The following is a 17990-nucleotide window of genomic DNA, read 5'->3' as shown; positions in this document are numbered from 1 at the left end:
CAATGAGGAAAACCACATGATTTGAGTGTGGTAGCCATATGGATTTCATCATTGATTTCACGGTATAATAACATGTGTATCAACATTAGGTTGTCATGTGAAACAAACATGAATTTCCAAATATTAAATCATGAAAACCAACTGATTTGCTTATTGAATTCGAAATGTAGTAGCTTTAGATAGTCATGTGTGATAGAACATAAATGTCATGGGACTGAAAGAAGAAATTTGGTAGAAGAACTTTTGCTCCCCAAAATATGGATCCGAGGCTCCTCTACTTGTCGCAAGCTCTCTTGATTTTTTTTCAAACCCGTGAGCCAGCAATAAGCGGGGCGCCGCAAATCCATAATTTGGGAAGCCAGGGATAAGCATATTTCATTTTTTTTTTCGAAACTGAAAGCCAGGAAAATCTGTTAGTGGAATTCGATTTTTCTACTAAACTATACATAATAATCAATGTTTTCTTATAGAAAGTTAGAATTCTCGTATATCGGTCAACTTCACTAATGAAAGAAAAATCGAATCCACAAATTTTCATCTAACACTTTCAGCTTCAAAATTTGCTTCTTCTCTTTGGAAGCATGATGATGACTGTCGTTCGACACGAGGTCCAACCGCAATTCAGTTCACTATGCATCCCATGGGTTGATCACAAACAATTTAGAAGCTTTGAACATGGAAATCGATAGCATAGCTCATGGATTTCATCATAACAATCTCATTGCGCATATCAATGAATCGACCAACTTGAACATGATGAGTATGACACAAGATAACCATAAGCAAAACACACTGAATCCGTGTTGGAGTGATGATCTATGCGTCCATAGGTTGACACATACGAATCTGAAGAGAAAGCTTCGGGAACTTATGTGGAAAATATATGGAATCCCTGTTGTCGGTTGATGAATCAATCCATGAAGCAAAACAAAGGAATTTAATGTGTAACACACACGAAGTTTGCAAGAAAATCATAGCAAATCGATATGGACGTTCATGAATCGATCCATAATTTTAAACACACAGATCGAGCGTGTGGATTTTTATCAGTGTAGTAGAATACGAGAGGGATTCGCGATAAGGGCATGTCTGAAAAATCAATAACAATGAGATAATAATACTTTCCACTATAATTCACATTTCATAAACCTAGTTTTAAAACATCATGAATACCACACATATCTTGTACAATTTATCTTGCTTTTTCGTCCTCCATGTTATATGGTTTCGCGAATCTTTCTAGAGTTTATAAACAAAAGGTCAAGAAGTTGTGGTTCTTGTTTTTGTCCTCGAAAATTATTCGACAATAATAATATTAAATGTTAGTATTTTGAATAGGTAGACAGTTTGATTCATTTTGTAGATTGAGTTTCTTTCATATGAAAAATGAAACTTACTGTTTAGAAATCAATTAAATAAATATCAAGAAAAGTTTAAAATGTTGATGGTTTTACATTATAGTTGTTGATTTTTAACAATGTGGCATGATAGTCGATTCTGGGACGGTGGAGTATGAGGTTTACCAAGTCCGAACAGTGTTTTATGTGTTATTGTGGAGCTCTGTTGTTATGTTATGTTCTATTAACCCTTCAGTCGTCGCACGGTTTGCCATTGTCAGATCCACCATGCTGGTGCTGTGTACTATAAGCGAGGTTTTTTTTTCACCACTGTTGTACATAATGCAACAGTGCGACAACTGAAGTATTAAATTCGATTATATTATATTGTATTGTTTTATATTATATTCTATTATATTATATTTTGCCATATTATATTGTATTATATTATATTATGTAATATAATATAATATTATGTTATATTATATTATATTATATTACATTGTATTATATTATATTATATTATATTATATTATATTATATTATATTGTATACACAATATAATAGTGTTGTATTATGATATGTTATGTAGTATTATATTATTTTATGTTACATTAAATTACATTATATTACCGATTCAGTTATAGAAATGTTTGGTGTACTGATTTTAAACATGAAATTGTGCATGTATTCAATAATGAAACATCGACTGCTGAAGGTTTTACTGTGTATTATACTTCATGATACAGCACCCGATTGATTTTGGTACGGTTTGTTACTGCCACTGTTTAATTTTGGAAACATGAAACCAATTGATTCTAGCAACACACCTAAAATCTAGTTTGGCGCCATTCTTAAATCAAATAATCCAACTGTTTCTACAACTGAGTTGAAGTTAATATTGTAGAATTACTTCTTTACACAATTTAGTGAAGTTTGTAATATTTTGGGCAAAAAAAATGTCGATATGGATTGTTTTTGAAAATATAAAATTTTTGGTTGCGGTAACAAAATTGAACGAAACCTGTCTTCATTTCATATAACTTTATATTATTTTAGTAAATTCAACTTAGTCATCATGCCTACAGTGCTTCAAGTCGGAAAAATCGCTTTAAATTGTCTGTGATCGCATAGGCATAATCATTTCAATACAAATAGTATACAATATTCCTTTTTTATATAGGTATTACTAGTATCCAAGCATGCTATCATTTGTCTGTATTTATAATCATAAAATAAATGTTAAGATAAACAAGTATGTATAATTTTAGCCGCGATTAACTGATGGAGATACTGGTAAGAATACATATTCGTCTTTTTTAGAGCAATGAACAGTAAATTATACATCTATTGCAGTTTAACCTGATGGAACTACAGAGTATACTGACCTTTACATAACATAACATTCTATTGGCACTAGTATGTGGAATTCCAAATTCCAATAAATTAAATTTCAATTTTTTTAAATTTATAGAGAACAAAGTAGGAACAATCGGTGGATCGATGTTGGAGCTGCAAACAGACTAAAGCTACATATTGCACACGGCCCTCGATTAAGTTATATATCATAACTTCTTCTCTCTATATATAAAAAAATGTAGGGGCGGCAGCAGGAAGGTGTGAGCATTTAAATAGTGTTAAAATTGAAGCTGCGTTTTTCTCTTAGGTACGACAAGAGTTAAAAAACAAAACGTACACGGTTAAATATAAAAATACTAAAACGCTTATAAACCATACTAAAACCACATTCGATCTATTCACCCTTTACAAGGCATATCCCTGCATTATTGCGTCAAATAATAAACGGCTTTTAATCGTTGCAATGCTTAAAACGATCAAATTCCCGTAGTGGCTTTCAAGCTTTTATTTACTTTCCTCCGGGTATTATAATAACAGAAAAAATCAAATAAAAATGAAACTAATCAATGGATTATTTTTATTTTGCTAATTCTTTAAATAATTGTACATCACAAACTGAATTGAACAGAGATTAGTGCAGATAATCATTTCGGTCGGTACCAGATCAAGATCCTACTGCAGTTTGGTTCGCGTATGCCGGTAGTTGTTTGGCCGACGAGTTTTGTGTCGGTTTTTATTGCACCCGCTTCCATTGCTGCTCCGTCTTCCAAGTTAAGATTCACTCCAGAGAATTATCAGATTTCGTATGCCAGGTCCGGGTTCCTGGGCACTCCTGAGCTTCCTTGCGACCAACGATGAAACCCCTGCGATATTCCGTGATTAGTGAACAACACAGAGAAAGACAAATATCATGTAACTTACCATCACGTCCCCTTCATGCCTTCTCAGGAACATTCTTGTTGAAACAGCTTCTGCAGTCAGCTTCTTTTATGTCCATAGTCTCCATGCGGCATACGCCCTGCGTTTTTTCGAGGCTTTTGTACGTATCAAAGTGATTGAAACACCGACTCTTTGTTAATCAGGACTGACTTCAATACTTCGAACTTTCTGTTGATAAATTAAACTGAAACCCGCACTAGATCGCGTTTTTTCGTGTTTGTTTAAACCGCATTGCAGTAATTTATGTCGGTTCGGGAGCCGGAAAATATCACTAAGTGCCAAGTATAGCGTTAAGTGTCTCATATGCACGAGGAAAAATAAATCTCAAAAATACATTACAATGATTAAAATATATTAAGCTTGTGCATATTTTATATGATTTGTAAAATATAAAGATGATAAAATTCAATATGTATTAAACAATAATCTAAATAGAGTTTTCGTTTTTCTCCGTGTAGGATGTACAGAGTATCATGATTATATTGTAGTTCATTGTACGAGATCTTTAGAACAATAATTCACCAAATTGGGAAATTCGGATATGAAGTGATGTTGCACGAAAGTAACATCAGTAACAACAGTGTTGTCGTTTCATACAAGGGACTAGTTTGTAATATTATTTTATTTAATATTGTGTAGCGTTGTACAATATTTACTGTTCATAGGTAATAAATAGGTTTACAAATATTTTCTTTGGCTCATAAAATAACAGATAATTTTAATTCCTTATAGCTACTAGTCCAGTGGAGGTGCACGAACTACTTATTTAAAATTGGTTTGTTATACTAATTCATTGTCATAATTTCCAGAAGCATCATGCAGTCATCGGAGATACTAAAATAATCACTGCTATTAATATTTCAGCATGTCGTTCTATTCCGGAAATTGTAATTCGTCCTTATTTTGGAGACTACCTAATAAGGTTATATTTATCACATTTAAAGAATGGAAATTCTGAAACATCTGTATTCATATCATATACAATTATAAATTCCATTTTATATATTTTATTATAATTATTTCATTTATTATATGCTGGGTTTTGAGAGGGTGCATTAGGACATCAGAGAAGTCACATATGGACGATGTAGTAGGGTGTCAGCCGGAGTCTAGGGGAATGTGCCGTAACATCCTTGCACTACATGCTGCTACTTAAAAATGACTTTAATGTAATTGTCCTTGTTTACTACAGTAGGCTACAGCGAATGAAACGAAGCGTTGGATGTAATATTATTTTGTTTGTCCTCCCTAAACATATGGAAGCTGGAATTTTGCTTTTGATGAAACTGGAAACTTTATTAACGAATCGCTGATTTTTTATTTTTATTCAAATTATTAGTTTATTTTTATCATTCTTCCCTCAACCAGCATAATATCATCAGTAGGACAAATATTCAAAAGAAAATTATATGTCGGCCGATATAATACTGCATGCATTCAGATGCTGTTTCACTGCGTCATATTTTATTGCTACTACCAGTTTATTTTCATTTTATTCTATATATTATAATCTGCTCTACTATATAACATATCACTATAATTGAATTTATCATGTTTTGGGGAGGGAGGGAGCATCAGGGCATCATTGAATTTACAACTGGACAATGAAGTGGAGTGCCAATCGGAGTCAGGAGGAAAAGTGTTAGTCGTTCGCGTCTAGTACTTTTCTCTCCAACAGTTGTAAAAGATTTGACGCGCCCTTCTTATAACAAACCTTTCCGTGGAAAGCTTGACAAGTATTGCAAATTCTAATACTCAATCTGTTGGATCATATGGCTGGAAGGAGATTCTCTATTTCCCGCGGGTTTCGCGTAAGTGTTTCTACTTACGGGTCCGCCACCCCCCTTTTGGCCCTTCATACAGCGATATGTTGAATGCAGATTGGTAATAAAATTTGACCTTACTGTTGAGTGGAGCCAAAGACAAATTAAAGACCTCCATGTCCCTTGCAGTTGCCCAAAATTTTATGGCTCAAAAGGTAATCTAGAATGCCGTGAAAAGTGTACTGCGATCTGTCAAACTTGGGTACCTTTTGCACTACCGAGGGACCGAATGCAGTACTAGAAGTGGTACCCAATCTGAGCCCGAGTGCGACGGACCTGGTGGAGCCGCATGCAGAGCAAGACTCAAGCAAGGATTGGTGGCTACCTACATACATACATACATAATTGAAAATATTTTGAAAATTATATGTTTTTAAACGAAAATCGCCAATAACTTGAAAAATAATCGCGATAGCTCTTTGGTACCCTCAGCAAAAATGTGCAACATTGAAAGTTCTAAAAGTGTTTCATACAAAGTACAGTCGACTCTCCACATCTCGATGTTCTACATCTCGATATCTCTTCCTATGTCGATGATTGCTTCGGTCCCTTCATTCTGCATACGATTTTGCTCTCCATATCTCGATATCCTCCCTATCTCGATATCTCGATGTATTCCTGTTGATTTTTCGTTCCCAATTTTCTCTCCATATGTCGATATGAACATTATCAAAGGTTACTAGACCAGTTTAAAATGATTCAGAACAATTTGGAAACTCGAAATGAATTTTGTTTGTTTATTATTTTCCTAGTAACGGAGTGATTTTCAATCTAGTGTTCATTGAATGTATGTTCCTTGTCTCCATCTCTCCCTATCTCGATGGTCCCTTCGATATCGAGATGTGGAGAGGCGACTGTATTCAAAAAAAAAATCAACGCTTAAAAATATATTTACCATAAACCGAAATTTTTATGGTAAAGACAGCGAAACAACATATATTTGCTAGAACAGCAGAAATAACTGTTTGTAAAGTCATTTAAAATTGAATACACATGTATTGATATTGGATCGAACATAGTAAGCGGAATCTAAGGAGTTGAAAGAATTAAAATTATTTACATAAACAGTTTTTAAGTGTTGAAAGCCCACCTTCTGGTTCGTTACCTTAGACAGACATTTGGGTCTTATATCTGGCTCTTGTTCAAGATTCATGCATGAATAATTCGTTGTGGCAGATTAAATGGATTCAATTGAATTGGATGGGATAAGTTGGATGCCCAGATAGAATAATTGCAGATACAGTAATGACTCGATTTATTACGTTTACTACCTCCGATTTAAGCACCCTTTTTGACCCGATTTTGTCTACCCCCGATTTTAGCATCCTTTGTCCCCGATTTTGTCAGCCTAAAATTTATACTTTTTTTTAATTAGACCAAACACTTCTATACCGGCAATATGACCTAGGCCACGTCTATACAATCATCTAAAGATCGAATTTTTAAAATTTGAAATTTTTAATAATTATCCAAGAAACTTATCATCACTTAACATAGAAAATGGAAGTAAAAAAAACATGTTTATATTTGCAAAATCATAAAACTAAGTCCTTAAGTTAAAATTAAACTTGAAACCAGTCGAAAAATTTTATCCCGATTTTAGTTTTTTTCCAATTTTGTCAACCCTAAATGCGACATGGGGCTGACAAAATCTGAACATTTCTGTACTTATATATTTCTATGAGAGGATATCACGGGGAGTAAAATTTGGCTAATTTGAAGGAATTCGTCAAAGTATACGTTTTGTTATCATTTAGGGTTGATAATATAAGAAACGGGACCGGTATTGTACGCATGACCTTCTGCTTAGTAAGCCGAAGCGGTAGCAATTTTTAACCGACCACGTCGTACTGGACAAACTTTATTTTGCGTGAAGTAGCAAGACTTCGTTTATGTATTAATGTTCCATGGATCACTGTTAGCACTGCTTCAGCAAATAATTTTCCTATCCCTAACTTCTTAGATTCCGCTTACTGCGATCGATCTAATATCAATATATGTATATTCAATTTTAAATGACTTTACATACAGTTATTTCGGTTGGTGTTTCGCTTTCTTTAGCATATAAATTTCGGTTTATGGTGAAAATATCTTGAAGCGTTGATTTTTTATGAAGACTTTATTTGAAACACTTTCAGAACTTTCAATTTTGCACATTTTTGCTGAAGGCGCCAAATAGCTAGCTCGAATATTTTTAAGTTATAGACGATTTTCGTTTAAAAACATATTTTCAAAATTTTGTTGATCTTTTCAAGCAAAAACTGTCCTCACAGTTTTTCAACATAAACAGAGAAATGGATAATCTTGCTTATGGCGACAAAAGATTGAGAATCCGTTTGCACCTTTCAGAGATACCGTGATTTGAAAACATTAGCAAAAAGTTGCGCAATCAAAAGTTGTAAAAGTGCTCGTAACAAAGTTTTTGTGAGAAATTATCGTATAATAAGTTATCAATAAAAAACAATTTTTTCAGTACCACCCTAACTTATTTGTTTCAAAAAATCATAACTCGTAAACCGTAAGAGATAGAAATTTGCGTTCTTCGGCAAAGTTGCTCCATATTGATTGTTCTAAAACATTGCAGAACACTGGATAGGCCTACACTGCCATATTTGTAACATTCGACATTTTTGACATTTTCGAGTTAATACCGGGGATAGTCATCAAATGATGAATACTTTCGATCAACTCACTGAAATCTGTGAGTTTGTTCTAGAAAATCCGAAAAAAAAATACCAAGTTGTTTTGTCACATTGGTAATTGTAACCGCATAACAGTCACATTGAGATTATACATGAGTCCCGTAATGAAGTAGCGATGAAATATCTACCAGAATTATTTTCTGACTATTCATCCAGTATGTGATATGAGTTGTACAAAATTTCAGCCTCAAATAAGCACTTTTGAGTTCTTAGTAATTTTTAGAAATTTTAATTTCATCCCATACTGCCATAAAATTTACACTTCGTATTCCATTTACTCAATGCCTACTTTTGTCGAATATTACAAATATGCAGATATGGACAGTATACTGCCCCTCTTTGCACAACAGACCCATGTTGAAAAACGACAAACTAAGAAAAAGACGATTGAAATGTGCAAACAATTTCGCTCCATTTTGAGTCTATGAGCTTGAGCTTGAGCTTGATTGGCCGCCCGTGGATGCTACTCCAGTATCGCCAGATCAGCTGCACTTACACAAGGAACCAACCGAATGACTGCTTGGGACTAACAGGCATCCTCAGTGTATAAGTGCTGGTGATTCTCTATTTTTAGCGACAATGGTGCCTGCCACGTCAGAATGCAGACCAATGAGGGGAAGGGGGAGGAATTGATGATGCATTGAACTGGCTCCCACGTAGACCGTATATTCCACTGCATCCACGCCAGTTCATGCGGGAGTGTATGGATTGGGGGAAAGGCATGGCAGAGAGGTTTGCTTTTGTGGTTAAGCAGACTGCCTATGTATCAGGCGTAAGAAAGGCGTGCGTGTGGAAGTAGGAAGCGTTAGGGAAACGGTTTCTTGTCCGTCTCTGGTTCTAGCGTTTGCTATGAACGAATAGTTTGAGTGTGATATATTTAGAATGGAAGATAGAAGCAAGTGAGAGATATACAACTACAAAGTACGAGGAAAGGGACGGGCCTGGGATTGAACCCATGACCTTCTGCATATGAAGCAGAAGCGGTAGCAATCAGACCACCAACCCCGTCTCATTTCGCTCCATTTTTAGTCTATGTGGCCTAAACTGTGTTATATATCTACATATCACTATTTGTTGAGTACACGGACAAACCTAATAAATTTCTTTTAAATTCAAGTTGAAAATTTGCCTAAAAATGCACAAAAATTGTAGCGAGACTGTTATGCGGATATATACAACATAATATACCAATATATTTGCATGTCAGTCCCATTATGTTCGTCGGCTCGTTCGACAGCTAATAAAACACTGGTTGTTCCATATCCTATTTATGTTCTTTGGCCGTAAAAAATAGTTATTATAGTACAGTCAACTCTCCGTAACTTGATATTAAGACTATCGACTTAGAGAAAAAGCGTGTTAATGAACACAAAATCAGGGCAACTTTGGGACCATCGAAGTATCCATGAAAACCCACATTTACTACACATAACTCTATAACTGGGCCTTCCTTAGCCGTGTGGTTAGAGTCCGCGGCTACAAAGCAAAGCCATGCTGAAGGTGTCTGGGTTCAATTCCCGGTCGGTCCAGGATCTTTTCGTAATGGAAATTTCCTTGACTGCCCTGGGTATAGTGTATCATCGTACCTGCCACACGATATACGAATGCGAAAATGGCAACATTGGCAAAGAACGCTCTCAGTTAATAACTGTGGAAGTGCTCATTAGAACACTAAGCTGAGTAGCCGGCTCTGTCCCAGTGGTGACGTTAATGCCAAGAAGAAGAAGAACTCTATAACTGTACAACTCGATATCAAGATACGGATAGTTTACTGTATGTCCATGTATGAATCACCATAGATAAAAAAAAATCTTCGGGTTTAATGATTTCTCAAAACACACGTCATGATGTGGAATGCACTTACAGTCATGAGTCGCAGTCATGAGAGACCTAGAAGATCATCTTTTGGATAATGCGGAAATGGAATCCGATGGAAATGATTCAATGTTTCAGAACAACTGATTCAGGACGAAACATCCTAATCTGTGATATGGGAGATCCACAATGACGAAACATTTTTTTCAGGCAGCTTCTGTAAGCCTCGGCCGTAGATCTAAAATACAGTGGCTCGTGGGATGATGCCGAGCCAAAGTCTTTCTGTATTTTACCAATAAGCAGATGAAGAAGACGATAACCGTAGATGGTTTTTATATGGAAATCTTGCTTTCGCTTTGAAAAGTTTGTATTTTCCACACTCCCAAGTACCCCGTGAGGCAATTTTACCATTTACCGAAAAACGCAAAATAAGTTTTAGTTCAATATTCCTGAGCCCATGCAAGTAGGTAGGTATACGAAATTTGAATACAAATTTGTAGAATTTTATTTATTTTTTTAATTTTTTTTTGTTCCTTATTTATTTCCCCCCCTAGTTCCACCCAAATGGTTACGGATATAACAGAAGGCATAGACCATCGACTCATGGAGGTTTCACTGTATATTTGATTTCTCTTTACTACGCTTCACGTCAGTGAATAACTATTAGTACCGAGAGATTGAATGTAGTACTAGAAGTGGTTCCCATTCTGAGCCCGACCAACTAAGTCTTTTTACGGACTTAGATGTGACTGTTATGCGATTATTTTCAGGATGAGACAACACAAGTGGGGTTGGTTTTGTACAAGTTAAGAACAAAGGCTACTTTTTTAGCAGTTTTTATCGAGCTTCTAACCATGTTGAGTTGATTTATGCAAAAAACGCAAATCGGTCAAAAGTCGACATGGGACTGTTATGCAATTATGGGCAGTATATGCGTCAGCGAAAAAGTTTATATTTTTATGATTTTTGATATGATAAAATAATTCGATTCAATCTCCTGTAATCCCATTCTGTAGGCAGGCCGACCATAAAAAGTTCAAAAAGGAATTTCGATTTCTAGATGCTAAACGTCATGTTTTGGTTGATTGCAGTTGTCTTTAACTATTTCGTGTATAAACAAGCCAATACGTCGATTGGCAGTGTCGGTTCTGCGGCTTATTCAATGAAATTAGTATAAATGGCACTACACAACTATAGGAGCACCCACAACTAATGTAACATTAGAGGGGCTGGGGGCAAGAAGGACACCTTAAGATCATGGTTGATTAGCACAATTTTTGAAGATTATTCCAGTGTAGGGTTAAGCTCACCTCTTGTTCTAAATGATGTTATCGATAGATTTCAAAAATATAAGAAACACATGATGATTTTAGATTTTTGAAAATGTCCCTTCTTATGAGGTTTTTAAACGAGGCACGGGGCAAGAGTGCCACTCGTATGGGGCAAGAAGACCACCAGAGCAAAATTCCACAAATTTTGGGTATTATTATTTCCCCGCCTAAACGATAAATTCTAGTTAAAGATAAAAACTGAGGGATAAAAGTTGACTTATAGTTAAAAAGTAATTTTACGAAATTAATGTAGTTCTAATCTTATTTGACTAACAATAATAGTAAAAAATTTCAGAAACAATTTTGAATGTCCAAAATGGTTTATTTTGATTTTACTTAGTAGGAAACATTGATTTTATGCAATATTAAATAAGAAAAATAAAAGTTCATTTGATTTTATATGAGAAAATTGCGGTGTCCCTCTTACTCCATAAGACATACTGTTTTTATATATGTTAAACTTAATATCAAAAGGACTTTTTCGAAAACAAAATCCTCACAGCTATATTAAACAATTGAAAATCATCAATACTGTGCGAAAAAATATGTTTTGTATTTATTGGGAGTCAAACCTTGTTTTCCAGCCTTACATTCTTATAATATTTCGCATTTTCGCGTTGGTGAGTTAAAGACATTTTTCTAATTTTTTGTACTAAACATTTTTAACTGTAATATTTACACAACCCTCAATTAGTACTCAATTTATTCTTATCCTGAGTTTAACATAAAACAATTGATTTGAACTACGTGAAATTAGCGGGTGTCGCTCTTGCCCCATGCCCCCCTACAGGAAAATTAAACGCAGACAAAATAAGCAAGTTCATCAAAGCATCAACTTTAACTGCTTGTTGTTGTAGTTCTCATATATCCTGATTTCAACATAACTGATAACATCAGATTCTAACGTCGATTGATTGTATGTAATAACAGCGAGCCGATTATATAAGATTCATGTATGAATATCGAAAGGCACACGATGACATAAGGTTTTTCATCAACTGCAAACGTCATGCCATTGTAAAAAAAAGGTTTGATCAACACAGTCGTTTTAATGAAGTTTTGTTTCGATTGAAATTGATGCAATAATTGTACGATGAAGGAACACATTCATATTATATTACGGTTATTGATGTCATTTTAAATCTTTATTTTCGTGTATTCAAACTCATCCCACTAGTTCTTCGCTCATTGATGACAAAATGTTTAATATGCTTACTGCTTATCTGAAAGTTTAAAAGAAATTTATTCAATTTCAATATACAGTTTTCCACACATCTCATTATACCTTCAGGTATCAGAAGGTCGGCTCCAGAGCCAGATATAGATTTGACCCCACTCTACCTTACTTCTACAGTTCAGTACCCAACTAACATTCACTTGTTTAACAAACATCATTATGGCAGTTTTAATCAGCATCATGTTTGATAACATTTTAATTATTTTCATGACCAACCTTTGTTCAGGCGTTCGTTATTCACACAAATATATAGAAACTTTGAAGCATGTCATTGCCTTGTCATCTGCGCCATCCTAGAATTGATAAATAAACCGTCCAGTGCCAAATATACTACACTAATAAAAATCCATACGTTTGATCTGTGTGTTTAAAATAATGGATCGATCCATAAACGTTCATATCAATTTGCTGTGATTTTCTTGCAAGCTTCTTGAATGTTACACATTCAATTCTTTAATTTTACTTTATGGATTGATTCAACAACCAACCACAAAGATTCCATAATGTTTCCATATAAGTTTCAGAAGCTATCCCGTTCAGATTTGTGAGTGCATAGATCATCACCCAACAGGGATTCAGAGTGTTTTACTTATGGTTATCTTGTGTCATGATCATCATGTTCAAGTTGGTTGATTCATTGATTTGCGCAAATAGTTTGTTATGATGATGTTGGCATGTCATGTTTAGATTTTGTAACATTTTACCAATAGCTGCGAGCTATCCATTAGATCAGCGAACATCAAATTTTGCTATGGCTCAGAAGTCCCAGGAACAAAATTTTGATATTGCCTTCAGATCTTTTATCTCTTATGTCAATAAAGTCTATATCACGTTTTGTATGTCTCATTTTCTGAACAGCTATTTAAAAAGTTTTGAGAAAGCATCAGTCATGATTCTATCTGATAACTTTTTTATACTAGTAATTTGAACTTTGAAATGCATTCGGAACTCACCACGAATTTCGAAAATTTTGTCCATTTTCCGAAAATTTAGCTATAGTGTGACCTCTTTTGCAAGGATAATTTATTGCTGAACAATGTGTTTATTAATCGTGGTTATTCAACTTTTGTTCATTCCAATGCATAACGCTGAACATTGACTTAAGTTTGTTTTTTTTTTTTTTTTTTTTTTTTTTTTTTTTTTTTTTTTTTTTATTAGTATCCTTCCAAACATTACAATCATTTCTTATATCTAGGTGTTCTGTGTTATTTGACAACACTATCATCCTAATTTGGTAAAACAAATTTAAGATTTAATTAACATTTTGTTAACAGCATATTACATTTCATTTGCCGCAGCAGTTCAGTTTTTTACAGGTGAGTTGATTTCACCTGCTTATAAGAGAAAAAAAACGTTTTTAATATACTTAACCTAACTTAACCTAAACATATAACGCATTAATCGTGGCAATAGAAGATTGTAACGATTTTTGCCTGAAATTATTAATGATTGTATTTGACATTTGTTCCAATGGTTCAACATTGGATATTCTATGTAACTCATTGGTACTTACCAGGGAGGAAGCCTCAGAATCATTTTCAAAATTTTATTTTGAATTCTCTGCAGAGCTTTCTTCCTGGTATTACAACAGCTAGTCCATATTGGTACAGCATACAACATGGCTGGCCTGAAAATTTGTTTGAATATCAACAGCTTGTTCTTAAGACAAAGTTTTGATTTTCTATTAATAAGGGGATAGAGACATTTTACATATTTATTACATTTGGCTTGAATGCCCTCAATGTGATTTTTGAAAGTTAAATTCTTATCTAGCATGAGCCCTAGATACTTAACTTCATCTGACCAATTTATTGGAACCCCTCTCATCGTGACAACATGTCTACTTGAAGGTTTCAAATAAAGAGCTTTTGGTTTATGTGGGAATATTATTAGTTGAGTTTTGGAAGCATTAGGAGAAATCTTCCATTTTTGTAAGTATGAAGAAAATATATCCAAACTTTTTTGCAATCGACTACAGATGACACGCAGGCTTCGTCCTTTGGCGGAGAGGCCTGTGTCATCGGCAAATAAAGATTTTTGACATCCCTGAGGTAACTCAGGTAAGTCAGATGTGAAAATATTGTATAATATTGGTCCCAAAATGCTGCCTTGAGGAACACCAGCTCTTACAGGAAGTCTTTCAGATCTGGAGTTTTGATAATTAACCTGAAGTGTACGATTTGACAGATAACTTTGAATTATTCTAACAATGTATGTTGGAAAATTAAAGTTTTTTAATTTTACAATCAAACCTTCATGCCAAACACTGTCGAATGCTTTTTCTATGTCTAGAAGAGCAAGACCAGTAGAATAGCCTTCAGATTTGTTGGAACGGATCAAATTTGTTACACGTAAAAGTTGATGAGTGGTCGAATGTCCATGGCGGAATCCGAACTGTTCATTGGCAAAAATTGAATTTTCGTTGATGTGGGCCATCATTCTGTTCAAAATAACCTTTTCAAAAAGTTTACTGATGGAGGAAAGCAAACTGATTGGACGATAGCTAGAAGCTTCTGCAGGATTTTTGTCTGGTTTTAAAATTGGAACAACCTTAGCATTTTTCCATTTGTCAGGAAAATATGCTAATTGAAAACATTTGTTAAATATATCAACTAAAAATGATAAGCTACTTTCTGGAAGTTTCTTGATGAGGATGTAGAAAATTCCATCATCTCCAGGAGCTTTCATGTTTTTGAATTTTTTAATAATAGTTCTCACTTCTTCCAAATCAGTCTCCCAGGCATTTTCGAAAACGTTCTCTTGATTGAGAATATTTTCGAACTCCTGAGTAACTTCATTTTCAATTGGACTAGTAAGTCCTAAATTAAAATTGTGCGCACTTTCAAACTGCATAGCAAGTTTTTGAGCTTTTTCACAATTTGTTAGTAATAATTTGTTTTCCTCCTTCAATGCCGGTATTGGCTTCTGAGGTTTTTTCAAGATTTTAGATAATTTCCAAAAGGGCTTAGAGCCAGGGTCCAATTGAGAAATTTTATTTTCAAAATTTCTGTTTCTTAATTGAGCAAAACGTTTCTTGATTTCTTTCTGCAAATCCTGCCATATAATTTTCATAACAGGATCGCGAGTGCGTTGAAATTGCCTTCTCCTCACGTTTTTAAGACGGATCAAGAGTTTAAGATCATCGTCTATAATCACGGATTCAAATTTTACTTCACATTTTGGAATTGCAATGCTCCGGGCTTCAACAATGGAATTTGTTAAAGTTTCAAGAGCATTGTCAATATCAAGTTTAGTTTCTAAAGAAATGTTAACATCAAGATTGGAGTCAACATACGTTTTATATATATTCCAGTCGGCTCGTAAATAATTGAAAGTGGAGCTGATAGGATTGAGAATCGCTTCTTGGGATATTTGAAATGTAACAGGGACATGATCAGAATCAAAATCAGCATGAGTAATCATTTGGCTACAAAGATGACTAGAGTCGGTTAAGACCAAATCAATCGTAGATGGATTTCTAGAAGAGGAAAAACATGTAGGGCTATCAGGGTATTGAATTGAGAAATATCCTGAAGAGCACTCATCAAATAAAATTCTGCCGTTGGAATTACTATGAGAATTATTCCATGACCGATGTTTGGCATTAAAGTCACCAATGACAAAAAAATTTGACTTATTGCGAGTCAATTTTCGCAAGTCAGTTTGGAGCAAATTAACTTGCTGTCCAGAGCATTGAAAAGGCAAATAGGCAGCTATGAAAGTATATTTACCAAACTGTGTTTCAACAGAAACACCTAAAGTTTCAAAAACTTTAGTTTCAAATGATGAAAACAGTTGATGTTTTATACGCCTATGAATGATGATTGCAACTCCCCCACATGCCCCATCAAGTCGATCATTACGATAAACAAAAAAGTTAGGATCTCTTTTGAGTTTAGATCCAGGTTTTAAATACGTTTCGGTAATAACTGCTATATGCACGTTATTAACCGTAAGAAAATTAAACAGCTCGTCCTCTTTACCATTCAGAGAACGAGCATTCCAATTTAAAATATTTAAATTATTATTTGGATCCATTAGAAAAACGTAATCCAATAACAATTTGATTTGTAAATTTTACACCTACTTGGACTGCTTCAGTCATAGTGGTGGCTTTGAACATTGCATCAATCATTAGATTCAATTGTTCAGTTAGAAAATTAAAATCAGAGGCAGACATGTCATGTGATTTCCCATTGGAATTTCCGGTAGACGAAGAAGCGGAGTTACCTGTGGCGGTAGGGTTTTTTCCATTTGATTTGAAACAAGTAGAATGGGTACCCATGGATCGAACATGGGAGGAGTTCGAATTTCCTGCTACGATATCGGCAAAGGATTTACCGTGGGTAGATACATTCGAAATAGAAAGATTCGAACGGCTACCCGACGGAATAAAATTAGTTTGTGAATGAGCATGATTATGATCTTCCTGATGGGTATGATTCATGATCAAGCGATCGTTAACTGAAAAATGAGCATTGTTCGATACTCTACCAGGCAAATACCGGAAACGACCGTTATCGTAACGGATATTATCTTTCATCTGCCTGGCACGAGCCTCAATGACCTTTTTGCGTGAAGGACAATTCCAAAAATTGGACTTATGGTTAGCCCCGCAATTACAACATATGAATTTGGTGGTATCTTCCTTCACTGGACAGACGTCTTTGGCGTGAGAAGAACCTCCGCAAATCATGCATTTAGCATCCATGCGACAATTTTTTGTACCATGATCCCACTTTTGGCACCGACGGCACTGAGTGGGGTTCTGGTAATTTCCTCCAGGTTTCTGGAAATGTTCCCATGTCACACGGACATCGAACATAAGTTTTGCTTTTTCTAAAGCTTTAATATTATTGAGTTCTTTTTTGTTAAAGTGAACTAAATAAAATTCTTGAGAAAGCCCTTTCCGAACAATGCCAGATTGGGTTCTCTTTTTCATAATGATTACTTGGACTGGGGAAAATCCAAGTAAATCATTTATTCCATTTTTGATCTCTTCAGGTGATTTATAGTCACTTGAGAGACCTTTCAAGACAACTTTGAACAAATGTTCAGTTTTGTCGTCATAAGTAAAAAATTTGTGCTTCTTCTCTTCAAGATGTTTGAGAAGAAGTTCACGATCTTTAAGAGTTTCCGGCAAAACGCGACAGTCTCCTTTCTTTGCGATTTGGAAGGAAACCTTGATTCCCCTAATGGAGTTCAAGATCTCCTGCCTAAATCCCGCAAATTCGGAACAACTGACCACGATAGGCGGCACTCTTTGCTTCCTCACTTGAATCAAAGAGCCTGGGCTAGAGGCTGCTTCGATTTGGTGTTCGGAAAATTTGTCTAGAGCAACTGATTGCTCATTTCGATACAATTATTCATTTCACCCTTGGAAGAAAGTTCGCATTCCGGGGAAACGTCCTTTCTTCCATTCTTGCCACTGTTTTAAAACCCACTTT

The 17990-nt window shown here is 34.9% G+C and overlaps 1 long non-coding RNA gene across 1 annotated transcript; it reads right to left on the bottom strand.

The window, feature by feature from the left end:
- Positions 1 to 3244: 3244 nt before the first annotated feature.
- Positions 3245 to 4069, bottom strand: LOC110675550. Its single transcript, XR_002499589.1, has 2 exons — positions 3618 to 4069; positions 3245 to 3559 (listed from the first exon to the last, which is right to left on the bottom strand). It is a non-coding gene; the product is annotated as an uncharacterized LOC110675550 (long non-coding RNA).
- Positions 4070 to 17990: the final 13921 nt, after the last annotated feature.

The sequence above is a fragment of the Aedes aegypti genome, chromosome 2 (genome assembly GCF_002204515.2).
Source record: "Aedes aegypti strain LVP_AGWG chromosome 2, AaegL5.0 Primary Assembly, whole genome shotgun sequence".
NCBI lineage: Eukaryota > Metazoa > Arthropoda > Insecta > Diptera > Culicidae > Aedes > Aedes aegypti.
The sequence above is the reverse complement of the archived record's forward strand: the minus strand, read 5'-3'. Positions and strand labels throughout refer to the sequence as shown.